The following is a 20,596-nucleotide window of genomic DNA, read 5'->3' on the forward strand; positions in this document are numbered from 1 at the left end:
CTATGTACGCCACTGAGCCAGTACAAATAGTAGAGGTGTCACTCCTCTGTGGTCAAAATGCCTGGCCAGCCTGTGGGAGTGAAGATATCCTCTCTGCCATGATAAGAATACAGACAGGGAGGAAGATGAAGCACCAATAAAGGAAATAACAAAACAATAGCAAAAACCCTGTAATATAAGTAATATTCACATCTATCAGGGGTCAATATGGCTAAATACATGTAATAGTCACATCTTGCATGATGATATTTTAAAAAGAAAATTGATAAAAGCATCCCTTTATGTGAAGGGATACCGCATCCTATAGACCAGTGAGGTTTTATCCTTGTGTCAACTGTTTAAAGAAGGCCCTTCCTTAAAAGGCCAAATGATAAAACATGGTTTGGTGTGGATAAATGTCACTAGACTCCACAGAAGTCTGAAGTCAACTCCTTAAAATATTAATATATAAACATTAAATATGAGTGCTGCTTTAAGGCAAATATTTAAAACTTGTAGCCCTTCAGCTGTTGCAAAACTGCAACTTCCATCATGCTCAGACAGCCTACAGCTATTAGGGTATGCTGTGAGTTGTAGTTTTGCAACAGCTGGAGAGTCACGGGATTGACATCCCTGATTTAGAGTGTGACCATCCATACTGCCAAACATCAGTTTTTGACCTCCCTAATGCTCTTGGTACCTGAATGCACACAATTCTCCTCAGCCATGTTGTAAAATCTAGCAGAAAGCACACTACAAAGAATGGAAACTGCCTAATAAAGCAACAAATGCTACAGTACCTCTAAAATAGGTTTTTCTAATCTTGTATAACCCAATAGGGCTCCTGTCCCCACCAGGCTGTGAGAGAGCAGTGCAGGCGATTGCCCACAGCTCCCAGCTACAGCTTGTCTCACTAGTCAACACAGTACTATGCTGATGGAAGATGTATCGTTCATTTGAGAGAAGCGCTGCTAAGGGACATTTCAAACCAAGTTTTCTACCATAAATAAATTGTTTTCTCTAAATAAAGTATATTAGAAAAATGTTCCCTGTCCATAAACATAAAAATTAAAAAAAATTAAAATAAATGGTAGTTACACTTTAAAGGGTGTTGATGAAAACAAAAAAAAACTTTAGTGCCCATGATTTTCAAAATAGATGTTCAACAAGCTTCATATGCAGATGTGATTTTTCTATGTGCGCCCCCTTTGTCACACAAAGGGTATATTGCTTGGGAAGAAGCAATAATGATAATAATAATAATAATCATTGTATAAGATTTCCTATTTTTCCTTTATCGAATTTTGCTATTTTATTGGCCAAATTCATAAAGAAATATGTTTACATATGCAGCAAAAGATGCTTCTGTCGTCATAAGTGACGTTGACCTTCTCTGATGTATAACCAGGTTTGATTTCTTTGTGAATGACTTGCCACACTGTGAACAAGAAAACGGCTTCTCACCCGTGTGGATTCGAGATGTTCAAGAAGCCTGGACTTGTTTGTGAAACCTTTTCCACACTCAGAACATGGAAATGGCTTCTCCCCTGTGTGAGTTCTCCGATGCTCCACCAGATGAATTTATTCTTGAAACATTTCCCACATTCAGAACATGGAAATGGTTTCTCCCCTGTGTGAACGCGAAGATGTTCGAGGAGATTGGACTTCTTGGTAAACCTTTTCCCACATTGAGAACATTCAAATGCTGTGCTCCCCTGTATGAAATGCGTTTTAGGGATGATTCATGAGATTAGATTTCTGTGCAAACCTCGACCGGATTCATAGCACGGAAATGGTTTGTCCACTCTGTGAATCCTCGGAATGTTTGGAAAGATACATTTGAACTTAAACTGATTTCCATATTCAGAAGATGAAAACTGTTTCACTGCAGGGTCATTTATCAAAGTAAAATACTTTTGAGAATCTGAATCTGTGTATATATTATCACTGAGATGAGGTGAACTGTGCTCAATAATATGTGATAAATCAGAGGGATAACCTCCAATTATGGTGGGGTTATAGGATTGATCTAAGCCATGAAGGGCGGGGTGTATATTCAGCATAACAGAGTTTTCTCCTGGAAGATGTCCTATGATGTTTCTGTCTCCACCTTTACAATCTGGATATAGAATGAGATGTCCAGCCAAACTATTACCGTTCCCGTGTGTTTCTGCTGAAAAGGAAACAAATGTAATTCAGAATAAACTCCAAAAATAGGCTATCTATATTAGATCCAGAAGCCCTTTATTGTTGACCCAGCACAGTTATGTAATTTTAGTAGGGACTGTGCCTAGTATTACAACTCATAGTATGAAGCTGTAATATAATGCACAGCTTCTACTCAAAGTACGGAACTGTGCCTAGTAAACAATGAAAGGGATGCTGTGCTCACTGGAGCGCCATGGCCCAAACAGCTGGCTCTCTGCATAGCCGTCGTTCACGTCAGTTTTCCATGGTGATCTGACTGTGATGGGCAGTTAGTGTGGACTCACTGTGCCATCTAACGGGTTTGCGTTTGGGCTCTCCCTAAGGGCTTTGTTCTGGTACTCCTCTGGTATTCACCCTTTAACCCCTGTATAGGGATCTGGACTTTGCTGCTGGGGAGAAACCAGACCGCTATCTCCAGGAATAATTCCTGTGTAGTTGCAGCTGACCCAAGTGGGTCAGAGACTCCAGTGCAAGCATTGGACAATACAGTCTGAACAGGCACCAAGACAAGGGGCAGGTACTGAGATCTGGACAGCAACACAAGTCGATAAGAACGGACATGGAACAGGAGGGCAGGCAGGATATTGACAAAGGCACAGACAAGGCAGGCTGACTAGACTGGAGCATGGACAGGAACACAGGCATAGATAACGTAGGAGTAACACAGGTAAATCACAGGAATATGGTAGAAACACTAGAACTTCCAAACACCTTTGCTGGTCACCAGAGAACCTGAAGAGGGTGCCTTAAATACCAAGGAAAGCCTAGCCATTGGTTGGGGAAGGATGTTGACGTGCACGCTTGCCTTTTAAGAGGTCGAGAGTGAGTGCACCCTATGGAACCAGAGCAGGAAGACAGAGTAAGGAGCATGTAGGCCAAAGGCTAAAACGGATGTGGCTGAAGAACATAGTGAGTGAAGTGTCGTCCATGCCTGCAGGGGAAAGTGGGGCAGTGGCGGGGACAGACCGCAGACATGACTGACCACCAGCATCAATTAAATGCGCCCCTTCCCTGGTAACAAAATTAACACCGACTCCTTACTGAGCAGTTGCTGTTGAGATGTTGTAGAGCAGCAGACTGTTCTAATTAATGAACAAGTGGAATATATGGTTCACTGTAGTTTGAGGATATTACTCACCTGTCTTAATACAAGTAGGATGTTCCTCCTCCTCATACTTCTGTTCATGCATTACATATGTTGCTTCCTCTTCATGAATTTCCTCAACTTTAATCCGGATGGATTCTTCATCCTAAATAACGGTATATCCATATAAAACTTATACCTTACTTAAAAGGGGTTGTCCCAAGATTTACAGTACTCAGTTATCTCTGCCAGTTTCATAGAGAAGAATGGAGCAGCAGTTCATTCTTGGCCACCACTCCATTGATAAAGGCGACACACAAGACCCCAATCTCGTGATGGGTACAGGTCTCAGCAGTCGAAACCTCAGATACTTACCCCTATAGGGATAAGAAAAAAGTATACAGTCGTGGCCAAATGTTTTGAGAATTACATAAATATTGGAAATTGGAAAAGTTGCTGCTTAAGTTTTTATAATAGCATTTTGCATATACTCCAGAATGTTATGAAGAGTGATCAGATGAATTGCATAGTCCTTCTTTGCCATGAAAATTAACTTAATCCCAAAAAAAACCTTTCCACTGCATTTCATTGTTGTCATTAAAGGACCTGCTGAGATCATTTCAGTAATCGTCTTGTTAACTCAGGTGAGAATGTTGACGAGCACAAGGCTGGAGATCATTATGTCAGGCTGATTGGGTTAAAATGGCCGACTTGACATGTTAAAAGGAGGGTGATGCTTGAAAGCATTGTTCTTCCATTGTTAACCATGGTGACCTGCAAAGAAACGCGTGCAGCCATCATTGCGTTGCATAAAAATGGCTTCACAGGCAAGGATATTGTGGCTACTAAGATTGCACCTCAATCAACAATTTATAGGATCATCAAGAACTTCAAGGAAAGAGGTTCAATTCTTGTTAAGAAGGCTTCAGGGCGTCCAAGAAAGTCCAGCAAGCGCCAGGATCGTCTCCTAAAGAGGATTCAGCTGCGGGATCGGAGGGCCACCAGTGCAGAGCTTGCTCAGGAATGGCAGCAGGCAGGTGTGAGCGCATCTGCACGCCCAGTGAGGCGAAGACTTTGAAAATGCCTGGTGTCAAGAAGGCCAAGCAAAGAAGCCACTTCTCACTCCAAAAATCATCAGGGACAGATTGATCTTCTGCAGAAAGTATGGTGAATGGACTGCTGAGGACTGGGGCAAAGTCATATTCTCCATGAAGCCTCTTCCGATGTTTGGGGCATCCTGGGGAAAAAGGCTGTCCGGAGAAGAAAAGGTGAGCGCTACATTTTGTCCCTGTGTAACAGTAAAGCATCCTGAGACCATCATGTTTGGGGGTTGCTTCTCATCCCATGGGAGTGGGCTCACTCACAATTTTGGCCCAAAAACACAGCCATGAATAAAGAATGGTACCAAAACACCCTCCAACAGCAACTTCTTCCAACAATCCAACAACAGTTTGGTGAAGAACAATGCATTTTCCAGCACGATGGAGCAACCGTGCCATAAGGGCAAAGTGATAACTAAGTGGCTCGGGACCAAACGTTGACATTTTGGGTCCATGGCCTGGAAACTCCCAGAATCTTAATCCCATTGAGAACTTGTGGTCAATCCTTAAGAGGCGGGTGGACAAAAAAAAAAACCCACTAATTCTGACAAACTCCAAGAAGTGATTATTAAAGAATGGGTGCTATCAGTCAGGAATTGGCCCAGAAGTTGATTGAGAGCATGCCAGTCGAATTGCAGAGGTGCTGAAAAAGAAGGGCCAAACACTGCAAATACTGACTCTTTGCATAAATGTCATGTAATTGTCGATAAAAGCCTTTGAACGTATGAAGTGCGTGTAATTATATTTGACTTACATCACAGAAACAACTGAAACAAAAATCTAAAAGCAGTTTAGCAGCAAACTTTGTGAAAACTAATATTTTTGTCATCTCAAAACTTTTGCCACGACTGTACATCTTGCGACAACCACTTTAACACCAGTTTGATCCTTAGTATTGGTGAGGTCTGAGTTGTACCTGATTATCATGGTGGACACAGAATTTCCCATGGGATGAATGTGAAAATTAGGACTTGGAAATTTCTCAGGTGGATTACTGGAACTTGATCATCTACTGGAAACCACAGACAAAACTGAATTAAAATGTACAGAGTGTATATGCTAATTTTAATGCAGGGAGGCCAACACGTTGCTGCTAGGCTCCACTAGAAGCAGCTTACCTGCTAAAAGAAGAGTATCCAATGTGCCCAGTCACTCTTACCCCCTGAAGGCAGACACTGGAGGACAATGCTAGAGGCCCACCTATACATTAGATTATCAGGCAATGCCACCAAAATGTCATGCATATGGCCATGTTCACATCTGCGAAGAAGGCTCTGTTAGGTTCTCTGTTGTAAATTAAATTAAAAAAAGTAGGACAAAAAGCTGGGTTGCATTATGAAAGCCCAACAGATTCTGTTAGGCCCCTTTCACACGAGCGAGTATTCCACACAGGGTGCAATGCGTGATGCGACATATTGCGCCCGCACTGAATCTGGACCCATTCATTTCAATGGGTCTGTGTACATGAGCATTGGTTTTCACACATAACGCATTTTTTACTGAACGCATCCGGACCTAATGCGCACACGCTCGTCTGCAAGAGGCCTTATAGTCAATTACAAACCAGATTCCAAAAAGTTGGGACACTATACAAATCGTGAATAAAAACTGAATGCAATGATGTGAGGTGCCAACTTCTAATATTTTATTCTGAATAGAACATAAATCACGGAACAAAAGTTTAAACTGAGAAAATTTACCATTTTAAGGGAAAAATATGTTGAATCTGAATTTCATGGTGTCAACAAATCCCCAAAAGTTGGGACAAGGCCATTTTCCACCACTGTGTGGCATCTCCTCTTCTTACAACACTCAACAGACGTCTGGGGACCGAGGAGACCAGTTTCTCAAGTTTAGAAATAGGAATGCTCTCCCATTCTTGCCTAATACAGGCCTCTAACTGTTCAATCGTCTTGGGGCCTTCTTTGTTGCACCTTCCTCTTTATGATGCGCCAAATGTTCTCTATAGGTGAAAGATCTGGACTGCAGACTGGCCATTTCAGTACCCGGATCCTTCTCCTACGCAGCATGATGTTGTGATTGATGCAGAATGTGGTCTGGCATTATCTTGTTGAAAAATGCAGGGTCTTCCTGAAAGAGATGACGTCTGGATGGGAGCATATGTTGTTTAGAATCTGACTATATATTTCTGCAATGATGGTGCCTTTCCAGACATGCAAGCTGCCCACTGCCACACGCACTCATGCAACCCCATACCATCAGAGATGCAGGCTTCTGAACTGAGCGTTGATAACAACTTGGGTTGTCCTTGTCCTCTTTGGTCCGGATGACATGGCGTCCCAGATTTCAAAAAGAACTTTGAATCGTGACTCGTCTGACCACAGAACAGTCTTCCATTTTGCCACACTCCATTTTAAATGATCCCAGGCCCAGTGAAAACGCCTGAGCTTGTGGATCTTGCTTAGAAATGGCTTCTTCTTTGCACTGTAAAGTTTCAGCTGGCAACGGCAGATGGCACGGTGGATTGTGTTCACTGACAATGGTTTCTGGAAGTATTCCTGAGCCCATTCTGTGATTTCCTTTACAGTAGCATTCCTGTTTGTGGTGCAGTGTCGTTTAAGGGCCCGGAGATCACGGGCATCCAGTATGGTTTTACGGCCTTGACCCTTACGCACATGATGTTATGCACAGTTGATGATGATAGATGCAAAGTCTTTGCAATTTTTCGCTGGGTAACACCTTTCTGATATTGCTCTACTATCTTTCTGCGCAACATTGTGGGAATTGGTGATCCCCTACCCATCTTGGCTTCTGAGAGACACTGCCACTCTGAGAAGCTCTTTTTATACCCAATCATGTTGCCAATTGACCTAATTAGTGTTAATTGGTCTTCCAGCTCTTCGTTATGCTCAAATTTACTTTTTCCAGCCTCTTATTGCTACTTGTCCCAACTTTTTTGGGATTTGTTGACACCGTGAAAATTGGAATCAACGTATTTTTCCTTTAAAATGATACATTTACTCGGATTAAATGTTTGATCTGTCATCTACGTTCTATTACAAATAAAATATTGACATTTGCCATCTCCACATCATTGCATTCAGTTTTTATTCACAATTTGTTTAGTGTCCCAACTTTTTTGGAATCCGGTTTGTACATCAAAAGGGTTACGTCAAGCACCAATCATGTCCATCATTGACAGAACTGTGGTTCAGTAAACATAACAGAGAAATTACATGAGGATTTTGGTAATTTAAAACATAACTTTTACAAAATCTAGATATATAAAGGAGGACGTATATACACTGCGTGCAGAATTATTAGGCAAATGAGTATTTTGACCACATCATCCTCTTTATGCATGTTGTCTTACTCCAAGCTGTATAGGCTCGAAAGCCTACTACCAATTAAGCATATTAGGTGATGTGCATCTCTGTAATGAGAAGGGGTGTGGTCTAATGACATCAACACCCTATATTAGGTGTGCATAATTATTAGGCAACTTCCTTTCCTTTGGCAAAATGGGGTCAAATGAAGGACTTGACAGGCTCAGAAAAGTCAAAAATAGTGAGATATCTTGCAGAGGGATGCAGCACTCTTAAAATTGCAAAGCTTCTGAAGCGTGATCATCGAACAATCAAGCGTTTCATTCAAAATAGTCAACAGGTCGCAAGAAGCGTGTGGAAAAACCAAGGCGCAAAATAACTGCCCATTGAACTGAGAAAGTCAAGCGTGCAGCTGCCAAGATGCCACTTGCCACCAGTTTGGCCATATTTCAGAGCTGCAACATCACTGGAAGGTGCCCAAAGCACAAGGGTTGCAATACTCAGAGACATGGCCAAGGTAAGAAAGGCTGAAAGACGACCACCACTGAACAAGACACACAAGCTGAAACGTCAAGACTGGGCCAAGAAATATCTCAAGACTGATTTTTCTAAGGTTTTATGGACTGATGAATGAGAGTGAGGTCTTGATGGGCCAGATGGATGGCCTGTGGCTGGATTGGTAAAGGGCAGAGAGCTCCAGTCCGACTCAGAACGCCAGCAAGGTGGAGGTGGAGTACTGGTTTGGGCTGGTATCATCAAAGATGAGCCTTGTGGGCCTTTTCGGGTTGAGGATGGAGTCAAGCTCAACTCCCAGTCCTACTGCCAGTTTCTGAAGACACCTTCTTCAAGCAGGTGGTACAGGAAGAAGTCTGCTTCCTTCAAGAAAAAACATGATTTTCATGCAGGACAATGCTCCATCACACGCGTCCCAGTACTCCACAGCGTGGCTGGCAAGAAAGGGTATAAAAGAAGAAAATCTAATGACATGGCCTCCTTGTTCACCTGATCTGAACCCCATTGAGAACCTGTGGTCCATCATCAAATGTGAGATTTACAAGAGGGAAAACAGTACACCTCTCTGAACAGTGTCTGGGAGGCTGTGGTTGCTGCTGCACGCAATGTTGATGGTGAACAGATCAAACACTGACAGAATCCATGGCTGGCAGGCTTTGAGTGTCCTTGCAAAGAAAGGTGGCTATATTGGTCACTGATTTGTTTTTGTTTTGTTTTTGAATGTCAGAAATGTATATTTGTGAATGTTGAGATGTTATATTGGTTTCACTGGTAAAAATAAATAATTGAAATGGGTATATATTTGTTTTTTGTTAAGTTGCTAATAATTATGCACAGTAATAGTCACCTGCACACACAGATATCCCCCTAAAATAGCTAAAACTAAAAACAAACTAAAACTACTTCCAAAAAATTCAGCTTTGATAATAATGAGTTTTTGGGTTCATTGAGAACATGGTTGTTGTTCAATAATAAAAATGATTCCTCAAAAATACAAACTTGGGCCTAATAATTCTGCACTCCCTGTATGTATGTATATATATCTATATATATAGTTCCCAATTACTCAAAAATGCAACCATCGATTTCACGAAACTTGGTATATACATCCCTTGCATACCTGGAAATAAATCTTGTGGGGGTCGCAGCTCGCTAGGACGTACCGTTCCTGAGATATTCCCCAAAAATGCCCTTGCATTAGCCATACAAGCCTGCAAGTCTTTCTCTCATATCCCAACTGCCATACACACGGTCACATGTCCCTTATCAGCCAATAGAAGCTCGCAGTTCCTTAGTCTCCACATACAACACAGTTTTACTTTAGGTTTCCATAACAACCCAGCCATTTCTCTTCACTGCGGTAGCTCAGCTTTAGGCTAGGGCTGCACGACACATAGGGCAACAACTACAACTAACTGCTACATGCATCCATCTTGGATGGATTTTTTGCGGACTGCCGTGTCGCTGTCCACAGTGTGACCACCATAGCCTATCATTATAAAAATTGTTGCGCGACATTGGTACGACAAAATGTCACGCGACACATGTTGTCATGTAGCCCCTAGCCTTAAAGGGACAGGGTGCACTGAAGGGCAGGGGTCACTATAAAAAAGGGGCAGGGCGCTGTGAAAAAAAGGACACTGTTAAGTTGGCAGGGGCCACAATTAAAGGGGCAGCTGCTGTGGAGGTCACTGTTAATGGGGCAGGGGTCACTATGGAGGTCACTTTAAAAGTGACGGGCACTGTGGATTTCACTGTTAAGGGGGCAGGGGCCACTATTGAAGGGGTAGCTGCTGTGGAGGTCACTGTTAAGGGGGCAGGCTGCTGTGGAGGTCACTGTTACAGGGGCAGGCACTGTGGAGGTCACGGTTAAAGGGGCGTTCACTGTGGAGGTCACTGTTAAGGGGGCAGGGGCCACTATTTAAAGGGGCAGGGTGCTGTGGAGGACACTGCTAAGTTGGCAGGGGCCACTATTAAAAGGGCAGCTGCTGTGGAGGTCAATGTTAATGGGGCGGGCACTGTGGAGGTCACTGTAAAGGGGGCAGGGGCCACTATTAAAGGGGAAGCTGCTGTGGAGGTCACTGTTAAAGGGGCGTTCACTGTGGAGGTTACTGTTAAGCGGGCAGGGCACTGTGGAGGTCACTGTTAAGGGGGCAGGGGCCACTATTAAAGAAGCAGCTGCTGTGGAGGTCACTGTTAAGGCAGCAGGGTACTGTGAGGTCACTGTTAAGGCAGCAGGGTACTGTGAGGTCACTGTTAAGGGAGCGGGGTACTGTTGAGGTCACTGTTAAAGGTACTGGTGCTGTGAAGGTCTCGGTTATGGGGGCAGGGAACAGTGGAGGACACAGATAAGGGGATGGTCCCCTATGGAGTTCGGTGTTAAGGGGCGGGATGCTGTAGAGGTCACTGTTAAGGGGGCGGGCCTCTGAGGAGGTCACTGTCAAGGGAGTGGGGTGCTGTGAAACTCCCTGTTAAAGGGGCGGGCTGCTGTGAAGGTCAAAGTTAAGGGGATGGGCTGCTGTGGAGATCCCATTTTAAAAAAGCTCGGCACTGTCGGGGGGTCAGTGTTAACCCCTTAAGGACCGGGCTCATTTTCACCTTAAGGACCAGGCCATTTTTTGGAAATCTGACCAGTGTCACTTTAAGTGCTAATAACTTTAAAACGCTTTGACTTATCCACGCCCGTTCTGAGATTGTTTTTTCGTCATATATTGTACTTCATGACACTGGTAAATTGAAGTCAAAAAAATTATTTTTTTTTTGCACAAAAAAATACCTAATTTACCAAAATTTGGAAAAATTTGCAAATTTCAAAGTTTCAGTTTCTCTACTTCTGTAATACATAGTAATTTCCCCAAAAAATTGTGATGACTTTACATTCCCCATATGTCTACTTCATGTTTGAATTGTTTTGGGAATGATATTTTATTTTTTGGGGATGTTATAAGGCTTAGAAGTTTAGAAGCAAATCTTGAAATTTTTCAGAAATTTACAAAAACTCAATTTTTTAGGGACCAGTTCAGGTCTGAAGTCGATTTGCGAGGCTTACATAATAGAAACCACCCAAAAATGACCCCATCTAAGAAACTACACCCCTCAAGGTATTCAAAACTGATTTTGCATACATTATTAACCCTTTAGGTGTTGCACAAGAGTTATTGGCAAATGGGGAGGAAATTTGAGAATTTAATTTTTTGTCAAATTTTTCATTTTAACACATTTTTTCCACTAACAAAGCAAGGGTTAACAGCCAAACAAGATTGTATCTTTATTGCCCTGACTCTGCCGTTTACAGAAACACCCCATATGTGGCCGTAAACTACTGTACGGGCACACAGTAGGGCGTAGAGTGAAAGGTGCGCCGTTTTGTTTTTGGAGGGCTGATTTTTATGGACTGGTTTTTTGACACCATGTCCCATTTGAAGCCCCCTGATGCACCCCTAGAGGAGAAACTCCCTAAAAGTGACCCCATCTAAGAAACTACACCCCTCAAGGTATTCAAAACTGATTTTACATACGTCGTTAACCCTTTAGGTGTTGCACAAGAGTTATTGGCAAATGGGGATGAAATTTGAGAATTTCATTTTTTTGCCTAATTTTCAATTTTAACCCATTTTTTCCACTAACAAAGCAAGGGTTAACAGCCAAACAAGACTGTATCTTTATTGCCCTGACTCTGCTGTTTACATAAACACCCCATATGTTGGCCGTAAACTACTGTACGGCCACACAGCGGGGCGCAGAGTGAAAGGTGCGCCGTTTGGTTTTTGGAAGGCTGATTTTGCTGGACTGTTTTTTTGACACCATGTCCCATTTGAAGCCCCCCTGATGCACCCCTAGAGTAGAAACTCCATAAAAGTGACCCCATCTAAGAAACTACACCCTTCAAGGTATTCAAAACTGATTTTACAAACGTTGTTAACCCTTTAGGTGTTGCACAAGATTTAATGGAAATAGAGACACAATTTCAAATTTCAAATTTTTTGGCAGATTTTCCATTTTAATATTTTTTTTTCAGTTACAAAGCAAGGGTTAACAGCCAAACAAAACTCATATTTATGGCCCTGATTCTGTAGTTTACAGAAACACCCCATATGTGTTCGTAAACCGCTGTACGGGCACACGGCAGGGCGCTGAAGGAAAGGAATGCCATACGGTTTTTGAAGGCAGGTTTTGCTGGACTGTTTTTTTGACACCATGTTCCCATTTGAAGCCCCCCTGATGCACCCCTAGAGTGGAAAACTCCAAAAAAGTGACTCCATTTTAGAAACTACGGGATATGGTGGCAGTTTTGTTGGTACTAGTTTAGGGTACATATGATTTTTGGTTGCTCTATATTACACTTTTTGTGCAGCAAGGTAACAAGAAATAGCTTTTTTGGCTCGTTTTTTTTTTTTTGTTATTTACAACATTCATCTGACAGGTTAGATCATGTGTAATTTTATAGAGCAGGTTGTCACGGATGCGGCGGTACCTAATATGTATACATTTTTTTTATTTATGTAAGTTTTATACAATAACTTCATTTTTAAAACCAAAAAAATGTTTTAGTGTCTCCATAGTCTAAGAGCCATAGTTTTTTCAGTTTTTGGGCGATTATCTTGAGTAGGGTCTCATTTTTTGCGGGATGAGATGACGGTTTGATTGGCCACTATTTTGGGTGCATATGACCTTTTTGATCGCTTGCTATTACACTTTTGTGACGCAAGATGGCAAAAAATGGCTTTTTTTTACACTGTTTTTATTTTTATTTTTTTACGGTGGTCATCTGAGGGGTTAGGTCATGTGATATTTTTATAGAGCCGGTCGATACGGCCGCGGCGATTACCTAATATGTATACTTTTTTTTTATTTATGTAAGTTTTACACAATGATTTCATTTTTTGAAACAAAAAAAAAAAATCATGTTTAGTGTTTCCATAGTCTAAGAGCCATAGTTTTTTCAGCTTTTGGGCGATTATCTTGAGTAGGGTCTCATTTTTTGTGGGATGAGATGACGGTTTGATTGGTACTATTTTGGCGTACCATGCGACTTTTTTTGATCACTTTTATTACCTTTTTTGGGGAAGTAAGGTGGGCAAAATTTCCATTTTCTCATAGTTTTTATTTTTTTTATTTTTATGGCGTTCACCGAGCGGGGAGGAAGTAACATGACCATTTTATAGATCAGGTCGTTACGGACGCGGCGATACCTAATATGTGTAGTTTATTTTATTTTTTTAATTTTTATTCAGTGATAAATGTTATTTTTTTTTATCTTAACTTTTTTCACCTTTTTTTTACATTTTTTTGACCCAGACCCGCTTGGTTCTTGAAGATCCAGTGGGTCTGATGTCTGTATAATACAGTACAGTACAATATATATTGTTCTGTACTGTATTTTACTTACACTGAACAGATCTATGCTTTCAGCATAGATCTGTTCAGCACCATGGACAGCAGGACGCCTGAGCAGGCGTCCTGTTGCCATGGAAACCCTCCCCCCGTCTGCTCAGAACTTCGCAGACGGGGCCGGAAGGGTAAGCACGGGGCTGAGGGGGGCTCTCTCCCTCTCCAATCGGGGGGCTGCAAAGGCACAGCAGCCCCCCGATGGAGAGGGAGGGAGCTCCCTGACCGATGACAGTTAACTTTTTCCATACAGCGGTCCGTACGGACCGCGGTATGGAAAGGGTTAAACGGCTGACATCTGCACAGATGTCAGCCGTTTATACCAGGGTGCCAGCAATGTGCTGGTACCCTGGTATAACCACTAGAAGCCAACGATCATTCATGGGGAGGCGGGCGGGGGATCGCGATCCCGCCTGCCGCACCGCCCGCCTCCGCAACGCCCCCCCCGCATGCGACCCCCCCCCCCCCCGCACCACCCGCCGGCATCAAATCATGCAGGGGTGCAGGGGGGGGGGTGAAAAATATAGATTTTAGCCACTCTAAGTTTCTGATCGCCGCGGTCAGGGACCGCGGGGATCAGAAACTGCAAAAAGCGCAGCAAACCGCAGGTCTGAATTGACCTGCGGTTTGCTGCGATCGCCGACACGGGGGGGTCACATGACCCCCCCTGGCGTTGGTCACAGGATGCCCGGCTGAAGGATTTCAGCCGAAATCCCCGTTCCGTTTAACCCCTCGGGCGCCGGAATACAGATTTTAAGTCAGAGACGTACCGGTACGTCCTGTGTCCTTAAGGACTCGGGGAAATAGGGCGTACCGGTACGTCCCTATGTCCTTAAGGGGTTAAGGGCTGGGCGAGCTGTAGAGAGTTCACTGTTATGGGGGGATACTGTTGATATCTTTAACGACACACACAAACATTAAGTGTAATAGATGACATATACCCATGCGAAGCCGGGTCCTTCTGCTAGTACTATATTAAAATATAATGGCCCTTGTAAGGGTGAAAAAAACAATGAAAAAAATAAATAAATAATTGATTAGATCTTACCACCTCCCATCGTAACGATATACTGCCATGTTGGGACAGGAGTGAGGGTTATTTTATAGGGATGCAACCCCATCTGGAACCTATCGGGGCAGGTGCTCTGTATTTTGCCGGCAGTGAATAATAACCCCTTCTCCCACATCATATAGGGTGAGTGGCAATAGGGACAGATAGTTTTTGTCCCGAAAAACCCTGCATGGAACCGAGCAGACACCGTCTTCTGAATACTATGTGACAGAAGGATCTCGTGTAACATTACCTACCTCAAGAACTGACCAGTATATCGTTACGACAGGAGGTGGTAAGATCTATTCAATTATTTATTTATTTTTTCACCATTTCACACTTACAAGGGCCATTATAATTTAATATACACTGCTCAAAAAAATAAAGGGAACACTTAAAAAACACAATGTACTCCAAGTCAATCACACTTCTGTGAAATCAAACTGTCCACTTAGGAAGCAACACTGAGTGACAATGAATTTCACATGCTGTTGTGCAAATGGGATAGACAACAGGTGGAAATTATAGGCAATTAGCAAGACACCCCCAATAAAGGAGTGGTTCTGCAGGTGGGTGACAACAGACCACTTCTCAGTTCCTATGCTGCCTGGCTGATGTTTTGGTCACTTTTGAATGCTGGCGGTGCTTTCCACTCTAGTGGTAGCATGAGACAGAGTCTACAACCCACACAAGTGGCTCAGGTAGTGAAGCTTATCCAGGATGGCACATCAATGCGAGCTGTGGCAAGAAGGTTTGCTGTGTCTGTCAGCGTAGTGTCCAGAGCATGGAGGCGCTACCAGGAGACAGGCCCAGTACATCAGGAGACGTGGAGGAGGCCGTAGGAGGGCAACAACCCAGCAGCAGGATCGCTACTCCGCCTTTGTGCAAGGAGGGCACAGGAGGAGCACTGCCCAGAGCCCTGCAAAATGACCTCCAGCAGGCCACAAATGTGCATGTGTCTGCTCAAACAGTCAGAAACAGACTACATGAGGGTGATATGATAGGGCCCGACGTCCACAGGTGGGGGTTGTGCTTACAGCCCAACACCGTGCAGGACGTTTGGCATTTGCCAGAGAACACCAAGATTGGCAAATTCGCCACTGGCGCCCTGTGCTCTTCACAGATGAAGCAGGTTCACACCTGAGCACATGTGACAGACGTGACAGAGTCTGGAGACGTCGTGGAGAACGTTCTGCTGCCTGCAACATCCTCCAGCATGACCGGTTTGGCATTGGGTCAGTAATGGTGTGGGGTGGCATTTCTTTGGAGGGCCGCACAGCCCTCCATGTGCTCGCCAGAGGTAGCCTGACTGTCATTAGGTACTGAGATGAGATCCTCAGACCCCTTGTGAGACCATATGCTGGTGCGGTTGGCCCTGGGTTCCTCCTAATGCAAGACAATGCTAGACCTCATGTGGCTGGAGTGTGTCAGCAGTTCCTGCAAGACGAAGGCATTGATGCTATGGACTGGCCCGCCCATTCCCCAGACCTGAATCCAATTGAGCACATCTGGGACATCATGTCTCGCTCTATCCACCAACGTTCCGTTGCACCACAGACTGTCCAGGAGTTGGCAGATGCTTTAGTCCAGGTCTGGGAGGAGATCCCTCAGGAGACCGTCCGCCACCTCATCAGGAGCATGCACTTGCGTTGTAGGCAGGTCATACAGGCACGTGGAGGCCACACACCCTACTGAGCCTCATTTTGACTTGTTTTAAGGACATTACATCAAAGTTGGATCAGCCTGTAGTGTGTTTTTTCCACTTTAATTTTGAGTGTGACTCCAAATCCAGACGTCCATGGGTTGAAAAATTTGATTTCCATTCTTTTATTTTTGTGTGATTTTGTTGTCAGCACATTCAACTATGTAAAGAACAAAGTATTTCAGAAGAATATTTAATTAATTCAGATCTAGGATGTGTTATTTTTGTGTTCCCTTTATTTTTTTGAGCAGTGTAGTATTCGGTAAAAGGTTATGTTTTAAATTACCTATATCCTCATGTAATTTCTGAGTTAACTAGGTGGAGATAATTGTTACAGCTAGAGTATCGGTCAGTAAAATAACAGAACACAATTAATGGAAATACAGGCGCTGGTGTGAAACATAGCCTTAATCCCTTCAGCCTCAGGAATCCAGGAATTATCAAACAACGCTATTCTTTACAATCAAGGCAATTCTACCTTTACCTGATGATTTGAGTATTTGGTGATTCTCCATAATTACATCCTTGTAGAGATCCTTGTGTCCCTCTAAATACTCCCACTCCTCCAGGAGAAATAGACAGTGACATCCTGACACCTTATAGGAACCTGACACATACAATTATACAATGGTCAGCCAAACATCAACCCTTTGAGTTACTAAATGTCACAGACAGTGATGGCCAGTTCGCCGTGTTCGCCCGCGAACACATTCGGCCTGCCATCTTAAATCACAAGTCCGGCGATGCACAGGTAAGTCCCTTACCTGTGCCTGCGCCGCGAGCCGGTCTGAAATAAATGCGGTCACCGTCAGCAGGCAGTTCTGAGAGCAGCCCGATGAAGGCCCCCGGTGGCTGTTCTCGGAACTGCCTGCTCCCAGTGACCGCATTTGTTTCAGACAGGCTCGCGGCGCAGGCACAGGTAAGGACTTACCTGTGCATCGCCGGACTTGTGATTTAAGATGGCTGCCCGCATGTGTTCGCGGGCTAACATGGCGAACTGGCCATCACTAGTCAGAATTCCCAGCAGTGCTAACCTCTCCAGTGAGCAATCCAATGATCTTGTTGTGAGATTTAGGATCTTCTCTTTCATTGTTTCTTTTATGAGTCTTGCTCCTTCCATCTGACACATGTGGTTCCCAAGTAGGGATCACATTCTTTCTGGACTTCTTCACTGGCTCATACTTCTGAAGTAAAACAGAAAACAATTTATAACCTTTAATGTTCTTATTCTCCTCACTAAACTTCTGCTCTCCAATCTACTTTAAATGCAGCAGCCATGCTAATCTTTCTGTCTAGTTGCCCATTCCCTTTAGAATTCAATTCATAATTCTAAAGCTGGCCTTACACAGATAACTGTTGGCTGAAAGCTTGTTAGGCAAACAGCTATCTCTCCAGATCCCCCATACAACAAGTGTGCATGTACCCTGAATAAGGAAAAGGGAATAAGCCGCTAGCAACTCTGGTTGAAACTCATTTCCCCTGAGAACTAAGAATTGGATATTTTTATTGGGGGTGAATTTTGAGGCCCCTCTTACCCATTAGAGGGTATGCAGTTTCAACCAACATTATTTAAAGGATTCTGTCACCTTCGTTTTAGCTTATAGTTTATGCGGACATGCACGGCTAGATCGCCGCAATATCACTGTCCCATAAAGCGGTGTCCCTTTATTGTGTTTAAAAAATTATTTGATAGATTATGTAAATGAGTCTGGTAAGGAGCCCAAGGGGCTTGTACTACCTTCTTGGTGCCCAGCCACGCCCCCCTAGTGAAGGAGCCCAGCACCGCCTGCGTCCTCCGAATCTCCTCCTTTCGTTCACCAGATTGCCGTAATCTCGCGATGCGCGAGCTCGCGCAAGCCAGTTCCTTCCCTGAGGCTGATGCCAAGCACAGGGAAGGAACACTATACCAGCACTGCGCATGCGCAAGCTCGCGCATCGCGAGCTTACAGCCCTCTAAACTGTTGAAGAAAGGAGGAGATTCGGGAGGCCGCAGGCGGTGCTGGGCTTCTTCACAGGGGGGCCTGGCTGGGCACCAAGAAGGTTAGTACGGCATCTTACCAGGCTAATTTACATATCTATAAAATCATTTTTTAAACACAATAAAAGGACACCGCTTTATGGGACAGGTATATTGCGGACATGCTAGTGGCGATCTAGCCGTGCATGTGCGGAGCTCTATAAGCTAAAACAAGGCGACAGAATCCCTGTAATGGCTTTACGCTCTTAAAGGGGTTATCCGAGTTAATAAAAAAAAAAAAAAAACACTTAAAATCCATCAGGATATACATATAATTTGGTTAAGCTTGATTTCATCAAGTTAAAACCCATATTTGCACCTTTTCATGGTCCTGTCATAGCTTTGTTTACATGCTGAAGTACATGCTGAGGGGGCGTATAACAACAAAGCCTGAGCTCTGCCTCATGAATATTTCTGGGCGTGAACAACCTGACCTTTCCCTCACCCTGCTCTGCACTTTGCATAAAAATAAATAAATACACACACAGGGCAGAAGATCTTCCTGTCACATTGCAGCTGCACAGTGTAAGTTATGTTATTTTACATACATTTCTTTCATGTTTGGTTTTGTTTCTAGTCTAAAAATTTTCTTTCTGTTATTACAGTATATCAAGGAGGACGTATTTGCACTAATTCCAAATTCCGTCACCATAGAAAATGAATGGGTCCGCACCCGTTCCGCAAAATTGCAGAACAAATGTGGACCCATTTGCGGATGTGTGAATGGAGCCTAAGGCTACTTTCACACTAGAGGCAGGATCGATCCAACAGGCTGTTCACCCTGTCGGATCCGGCCAGCCGCTATTTTGCCGTGCCGCTGGACTGCCGCTCTGTCCCCATTGACTATAAAGGGGACGGTGGTGGAGCTATGGCGCAGCACGGCAGTGCACAGCGAGCGGCCACTTGACTAAAAGTCCTGGATTTTCGACTTTTTATGGTACTTTCACACTAGCGTCAGTGTGATCCGGCAGGCAGTTCCATCGTCGGAGCTGCCCGCCGGATCCGCCAATCAGTGTGACAACTGACAGCATTTGTAGACGGATCCAGGTGCGGATCCGTCTAGAAATGCATTGCAATAACGGATCCGTCTATCCGCTTGCCATGTCGATGGACGGATCCCTCTTGCAGTCTTTTTCACAGTTTTCATGTTCTGCGCATACGCAGACCGGAAGGGCGGATCCGTCCTTCAGTTGTTTTGCAACGCCGGATCCGCAAGGCAGCTCCGTCGTCGGAGCTGCGTGCCTGCTGGATGCGCCGATCAGTGTGACAAGTGACAGCATTTGTAGAAGGATCCAGGTGCGGATCCATCTAGAAATGCATTGCAATAACGGATCGGTCTATCCGCTTGTCATGCGGATGGACGGATCCCTCTGTCAGTCTTTTTCACAGTTTTCATGTTCTGTGCATGCGTAGACCGGAAGGACGGATCCGTCTATCCGCTTGTCATGTGGATGGACGGATCCCTCTGTCAGTCTTTTTCACATTTTTCATGTTCTGCGCATGCGCAGACCGGAAGGGCGGATCCGTCCTTCAGTTGTTTTGCAACGCCGGATCCGCAAGGCAGCTCCGTCGTCGGAGCTGCGTGCCTGCTGGATCCGCCGATCAGTGTGACAAGTGACAGCATTTGTAGACGGATCCAGGTGCGGATCCGTCTAGAAATGAATTGCAATAACGGATCCGTCCAGCGGCACCGTCAAATAGCGGCAGGGCGGATCCGACAGGGTGAACAGCCTGTCGGATACGTCCTACCGCTAGTGTGAAAATATCATTAGCATTATCTGTATCTAAGCGATATCTATATTATTCAAATATATATTCAATATGAATATTGCTTAGATAAATCCATATATTGGTGGCAGATAAGGATTTTATATAGCTGAATAATGATGATGATGATCATAATAATGATGGCCAATAATTTATTTATATTTCCCAGGGGGTGTTGAATGTGTACTAGTGTGTGGGGGGGGGACAGGGCTGTAATAACGATCCCCAGATGCAGAGGGGAACGTTTACAAACTGCCACCTCTAGCCCCAGTGAATGCAGGAGGGACAAACATACCCTGCTGCAGGAGAAGAGATCACCTCGGCTCTGGTTTGTACTGCACATGAGCGATCGCATAGCTGTCACTACCAGAGCTTTGGGACGTTCTCACAGCTCTGTTTCTCCACCCCTGTGATGATGTCACTACTAGAGCTGGGAGGAGTTCTCACTGCTCTGTTTACTTTTGGTTTCCTTCCTCCCAGCTGTTCCTCATGCGTTTGAT

At 44.1% G+C, this 20,596-nt stretch overlaps 1 long non-coding RNA gene across 4 annotated transcripts in view; it reads right to left on the reverse strand.

Moving 5' to 3' along the window:
- Positions 1-1,253: 1,253 nt before the first annotated feature.
- LOC121005334 overlaps positions 1,254-20,596 on the reverse strand; it is a 105,371-nt gene continuing 86,028 nt past the window's right edge. Inside the window, exons 3-8 of one of the 4 annotated variants that reach the window (XR_005779916.1) lie at positions 17,347-17,496; positions 16,797-16,919; positions 5,490-5,631; positions 5,288-5,380; positions 3,326-3,437; positions 1,254-2,152 (exon numbers count right to left, since the gene is read on the reverse strand). This is a non-coding gene — a long non-coding RNA (uncharacterized LOC121005334). The remainder of the gene's footprint in view (positions 2,153-3,325; positions 3,438-5,287; positions 5,381-5,489; positions 5,632-16,796; positions 16,920-17,346; positions 17,497-20,596) is intronic. The other 3 variants (XR_005779917.1, XR_005779915.1, XR_005779918.1) reach the window with 3 other exon arrangements.

Source organism: Bufo bufo, chromosome 6 (genome assembly GCF_905171765.1).
Source record: "Bufo bufo chromosome 6, aBufBuf1.1, whole genome shotgun sequence".
In the NCBI taxonomy this organism is placed as follows: Eukaryota; Metazoa; Chordata; class Amphibia; order Anura; family Bufonidae; genus Bufo; species Bufo bufo.